General features: G+C 46.5%; 1 protein-coding gene across 8 annotated transcripts in view; it reads right to left on the reverse strand.

Moving 5' to 3' along the window:
* Positions 1-6,028, reverse strand: part of arhgap4b (Rho GTPase activating protein 4b) — a 41,789-nt gene extending 35,761 nt beyond the window's left edge. For 7 of the 8 annotated variants that reach the window (XR_014553583.1, XR_014553584.1, XR_014553585.1 and 4 more), the window contains exon 1: positions 5,904-6,028. The gene's annotated coding sequence lies outside the window, so the exon portion shown is untranslated. Of the gene's footprint in view, positions 1-5,340; positions 5,430-5,903 lie in introns of those variants that run through there. The other variant, XM_083656749.1, reaches the window with a different exon arrangement.
* Between the last annotated feature and the right edge of the window lie 661 nt (positions 6,029-6,689).

Below are 6,689 nucleotides of genomic sequence, written 5' to 3' on the forward strand. Positions count from 1 at the left end.
AATGGTTTTTATGTGTGTTTCGTTAATGCGTTTATCATGCACAAGAGGATTTCTTTAGACCAACATTAAGATGTAGATGTGCCAAATGTTCCTCGACCATCGACATATCTCAGTGGTCTCGACTCACGGTTTACTGAGATATATCTATAGATACAATAAGATTTAATATGCCTATTAATGGTAGATTATGCCTTGCAGTACAGCTAAGCAGGTGCTACACTAAAATGGTTGCATGCTTCGGTGAGGCATAGCCAACTAATAAAATAATAAGCCATCCCTTTAATTGCTAAAAGGTCACAATGAAATAACTATATATATATATATATATATATATATATATATAATCTCATACCAATTTTTTTGTATTTTTCTTGTATTTTGTACTCGCAGGAAAACAGAAATCATTGCTATATAAATGTAACCACTCATTATTCAGTTATTATTATTGGTGGTGACTTTATTGTGGGCCACATTCCAGCCAATAAAAGCATCATCACAGATTGAACTGTGCCCCTCCCTCCTCCTCTCCCACCAAATCAAACGGCCTTTCCTCTAACCAACAATCCCATTGGTTTACACTTTTGAATGACCCCTCCCCCCCCGCATCATTATGTCCCGCCCCAATATCCTTTCTCAACAGGAAATACATCACATAGAGGAAGCGAGACGCTCTCAAAATGCCGTTTCATTCCGACTTGAAGGATGAGAATGAGGAATGTAATTAGTGCTAAGTGCAGCACTGCAGAAACGCTTACATTCCATTATAGACTCTGCAATTTGCATGGATGCGTATTAGTCAGCGGAAGCTGTTGTCTACTGAGAATATGCAATCGCACACTTTCTATTTGGCTCTTTTCTGTATTACACTCACATTGCATGCACACGCACACACTTCTTTCTTTCTGTATTACACTCGCATGCATGCACACGCACATTTCCACATCCTGTGTCGATTGCTTAACAGCCGGTTTTGAGCAAAGCATGCTCGTTAACTGCATGATCAGTACCCAAGATCCCAAGCAAGAACTTTGATCTAACCAAACAGTAGCTGAAGCAAAACCCCACTCTGAAACAAACCTTGGGCCAAAATAGATGTCACTCTTCTGTTCTGTCACATGTCATATCAGTAAGAACTAGTCGGCTCATATCCTTTTCCATGAGGTGTGTGTAAACTCATTTTGGAGCATTCACATAACCTTAGGTCGTGACTCGTGAATGACTTCCCCCCCCAGTTAGAAGTACTAGCGGGATTGGTCACCCTGACAGACGTGAATGACAGTAAATAACAGAGTGGAGCGGGAGAGCGCGACTGGAGAAGTGCGGGCGAACAAACGGAGAAGACATTTCCGACTACAAAAGAGACTTGCGAGGAGGTTCCCCGAGACCTTAGAGGCTCCGGAGACCTTCATCAGCGTGTGACCTTAATCTGCTCAGAACAAAGGAGCGGGTAATTGATCTGAAGAGAGAGGGGGAGAGAGAGAGAGAGAGAGAGAGAGACAGACATACAGACAGAGACAGAGAGAGAGAGAGAGACACACAGAGAGAGAGGGAGAGAGAGACCGAGGGGGGATGAGCAAAAAAAGGGCAGAGGCAGAGAGATGGAGATGCTGGGGGTACAGTGCTCCACTCTTAAAGTCAAGGTCATGGAGGTCTTCTTGTGATGCACATAATGAATTTAAACCAGCAGGCCAGAGCCAAGAAAGGATACAAGCGGCACAGTGTGTGTGTGAGACGCTTATGGGGGATTTTCTCCCCCCACTCCGCATTTCATATGAAGCAAAAACGAAGCCGACTAAGCAGAACTAACGCAGGGACACAAGTGGCATATTGTGTGCGATCTTTCTGTACGGCCGATGGCGTGCGCGGGGGTTTCCTCGCTCGCATCACCGATATAGCCCGAGGCCGATCGGAGCCGAACCGTGGGGCCACGACGCTCTGACCTACTTAACACGCTATCTCTTCCTTGCGGGGGAAATAATACATCTTAGTTTTGTTTTTTTCCCCGTTTGACTGACAGCTGCGTCGTCGCCTAACAGCTGCGACGATGGCCTCCCGTGTTTTGAGAAATGGTTCTTGCATGACCCCCGGAACCCTGGAGCAAAGCCAAGCCACTGCTCATGCAGTGTAAGTCAAAATAAAAACAAAAACAAAAAACACATGGGTGTCTACACTACAGGATGCTCGGGCAGATTTTCTCACTTCCTGAAAAGTTGACTTGTGGGAAATGTAAGGTTGCTGCAGAAAGTGATCAAGTCGGATGCGTAATGCGCAGGGGCGGAGCGACCCTATCAGCCCACGGGGGCGAAGCTCTTAGGGGGCCCCCCCATCCCAATTTTCTTTTCTTTCTTTTTTTTCAATTAAGGCCGGCGGCGAAGAAAAATTCGCCTTTTTTTGCATGTTTGAATCTGTTTTAGCCATATTTAGTGGAATATCTCATTTTAAACACACCAATGTTATTGTCTATTGATTGAATTGCTCTCACACTCAGGCCTGGCCTGGCATGCATTTTTTTTTTTTTGGATGGGAGTGGGCCCAGGGCGGGCGCACCCTCTGCCCCGGTGTATGCTCCGCTACTGGTAATGCGTGTATGTATGGCAATCGGCCGCCTCGGCACAGCATGGCTACAGATACGCATCGGCATGTGAACGGGGATGCGCGAGTTTGTCCGACGCCATCTCATGGCAATCTGTGCTGTTTAGACATGCTGTGTACGCAGTCAGGTACAGTCACGTGATCAGGTGCCATGCTTCTCTGTCTGATGGGCAACCTGGAGAGGCTCTTAGGCCATGTTCACATTACAGGCAAATCAGATTTGCTGATAAAGTCCTTCATCATCATTATCTTGATTGGTTTCCCAAATCTGATTTGGGAGTGTGCCCGCGCTGCCACAAATCTGATTTTCAAGTCGGATCTGTGTGTCCAGACCTAAACAGCCTATTTGCCTGGGTTGCTATGGTAACAACGTGGGTAAATACGTACGTTGGTGATGTGGTTTTCCTGTGCGGAAGCATTTGACGACGAGTTGCGAGTGACGTTCAAATCAGATTTGGTGGATCTGCGGCGCGTCCGCACTGAAGACGCAGATTGGAAACTACCTCCATATGTGGTTTGGGACAAGTGACACAAATCAGACTTGGAGCGTCCAGACTCATAAAAGCAATCTGGATAAAGTCATTAATAGGTCACTAAAGTTCACAAATCAGAGATTTGGCCTCCTAGTCTGAACATGGCCTTATTAGGCACGGGCGAGTCAGTCTTCTTCCAACTGACTCGCTCATTGTCGTTGCAATGCTGCAGGAAGGAAGCAGTAAGATCAAATCATGGATGATCAAAGATCAAAAGATCAAATCATGGTTGATTTGATCTTACAGAAGACCGTAGTGTCCATTCCATGGGTTCCCTACAGATGAAACCATAAAACAAAATAAGAGCATTTGAAAACAGTACATTCTGTATGTACTTCAGTGACTCCCAACCCAGGGGTACGTGTGCCCCTAGGGGTACCTGAGCAGCTTGCAGGGGGTACTTGGAAAGATTGGCGATTGCACCGTATTTCCAAAATGATAACAACAGGCCCATAATAGGTCCGACCGACTTTCAATTGAAAACGGTCAGAATTGTATTAAAAGGGGAGTCATTCAAATGATTTTCATTTAATAATCAGATGTGTTAGAGGGGGCGACTGCGAGTTGAATAAGAGCTTATTAATCGAAGAAATTTGAGGAGAATCATGGTGGCAGAACAGCTCCAAAAAACGCAGCTCATACAGCCGACGTGATTGCAACTATAAAGCAGCAGAACAGTCGCCGGGCTTTCCTTCGGAACAAATCATGTCATGAGATTTAGGTCGACGCAAGATTAGCTATGCAAAGTAGGAAACACTCACTGACAAAAGTTCCCCCTCTTTGCCAGTCTCTCTACTACACCGTTACATCCAACTGCTGTTTCAACTGCTGCCACAGCAAACACAGGAAGCAGTATGACAGTGTGTGCCACCGCAGGTCCTGCACGCTCTGGAGAGAAGAGACAACCTGACAAGCTCACAAAAAGCTCCTCAGCACCGGCTGCCTTCATCCTCGCTGTCATCGTCCAAAGCTGACTGACTTCCGAAGTGGCTGCAGTGGAGAATTTGCACAGAGCAGCCCATACAGGAGACACTTGTCTGCGAGACTCCTATAGCACATTGCTTGGGTTTTATGTATTAGATCATTCAGAGGTGATGTTTGTGGAGTGAATACTTGCAGGTCCTGGGTGGAAGAGGTGAACATGATGAAGGAAAGGGAGGAATAAAAAAAAAAAAAACGTGGAATGAAAACCTCCCTGACAGTCGGGCTCTGTGAGGGGGCGACAGGCTGCCGGGCCCGGGCCCGGGCCACGTGCCCAGGGCCCGCTGGACCTCTGCCTGAGCACCATGCAGCATTTTCCCCCTGCAGTTTGGTTTCATGGCACCAGTAGTCAAGAGGTCATTTTAGTTTTGGTTCCACCTTTTATTCTGGTCCTGGGTTCCGTTTTACTCCAGGTTGTAGGAGTGAAATTGTGATTTTATTGTGAACAAAATAAATTATTCATTCATTTTAGGTTGAGGTCATTACCCATTGGTTAGATTAGCCTATATAGTGAAAATTTGATAGAAGATACTACACATTTTCAGAAGCAATGGTGAACATTTTCATTCTCACCACAGCTGAATGTATCCAGGCGAAACACTGCTCGATACAATTTAGTGGAGTAGATCACAATCATCACGATCAGCATCACTTTATCTACAGTGTGTAACTGGAGTAAATTCAGTTTTCTTCACTGCTACCGGGAGGAACGCTCATTTGTGTGGTTATAATTGCGTTACGCAGGTGTCTGAGCTGTTTCAATAGGCAGGCAGTGAAGGTATGATGCTAAATCATCACGGCACATTGGCTTTGCATCATTTGAAAATGTGAAAATGGTTGCAACTGCAAAGCCACGTTGGCTCTTCTGAATGCACCGTAGTCAATCACTTCCCAAAAGCGTGCGATGACCAAAGTCAACCACAAAACCACAATGGAGAAAGTCAATTGCAACAGCTACAACAGCTACAACAGTCAACAGACAACAGACCAGAGATGATCTCAGCAGAATGGGTTTTGTCTTTGAGAGAATCCACACCTGAATCCAAACCATAACCACCACACCATCCAATAAATAATAATCATAATAATAATAATAATAATAATAATAATAATAATAATAATAATAATAATAATAATAAATGCTACATTAACATCAACATCCCCTTTTGTTGCATTATCACCACATAGCACAGAGGGAACACTAGTTTGGTAGATGCCTGTTGAAAACACTCACTTGTCTGCATCTTCTAATGAGAGAATGCGAATTAGCTGTGGATGGCACAGCTGATGAGGGGGAGGAGTCTCTCTCTCTCTCTCTCTCTCTCTCTCTCTCTCTCTCTCACACAGCTCTAACATCAGAGGAGCATGAGTTATATTTACTATGGCCATAAATCACTCTATATGGCCAAGACACTCTGCTCCACACAATGGCTACACACACACACACACACACACCTAAGCATCTAAGCATAATTACAGAGGAATCTACACACATGCAGCAGCAGTGAAAATGGTGCACACACATTACATAATTGATAGCCCTAACAGTCGGTCCATCATGCATTTGTCCACTTACAAAACCCCAAGAGCATTCAGTCCCTTTTTTACACTCAACTGCACACACACACACACACTGCTACACGCAGATGCACGTGCACGAGCACGCAAACACACACACACACACACACGTATTCACAATAGTCATGCATGCACACAATCATGCACGCGCGCACGCACTCACACACACAGGTTGCTCTTGGATTTGTGAACACCACGCAGCATGACAGCCGTACATACCTCACTTTGTAGTCCTCTCTGCTGTCCCTTTATATGGGCTCTTCCCTCGCTCTCTATCACACACAGCGAGCAGTGCTCTCTCTATCACACACAGCGAGCAGTGTGTTTGAATCTCTCTCTATCACACACAGCGAGCAGTGTGTTTGAATCTGACAGATTTCTCTCAGCTCAGTACCCTCCTCCCTCCCTCCCGCCCCTCTCTCTCTTTCTCTCTCTTCTCAGGCACACACACACACTCCAAAACAGCCCCCCCCCTCCTTTCTGTTCTCCCCTCTCCTGCCAAATAGCCTCCTCTCTCTCTCTCCTATTCGCTTCCTCTCTCTCTCTCTCTCTCTCTCTAGTGAAGCAGAGAGCCACAACCCAAGCCACGCCCCCCACTCTCTCCTCTCCTCTCGGGCGGCTATAAATACCGCTGCTGCTATGAATATACCGTCTTTCCCTCAGCAGCATCCCTGCATCTCTCCGCTGCACTGCCCCCCATCTCATCCCTCCCTCCCTCCCTCCCTCCCTCCCCGCATCCCCATCCTCTCTTCTGATACCACGGCATGTTCCCCCCCCCCCCATCATGACCTTGTCTTATTGGCCCCCCGACAGCACCACCACCATCACACGACGACACGACAGCATCCTCTCCTCCTCCTCGCACGTTTTGTGCGCAGGGAGCGAAACCCGCAAACGATGAAACGATTTCCAGTGGTGGACATGTTGAACACAGACGGCCACAGCCAGCCAGCCAGCCAGCCAGCGCGCGCTGTCGTACGTCTCCCATGTTTCCTGTCTGTTGCG

Source organism: Poromitra crassiceps (genome assembly GCF_964638095.1).
Source record: "Poromitra crassiceps genome assembly, chromosome: 20".
In the NCBI taxonomy this organism is placed as follows: Eukaryota; Metazoa; Chordata; class Actinopteri; order Beryciformes; family Melamphaidae; genus Poromitra; species Poromitra crassiceps.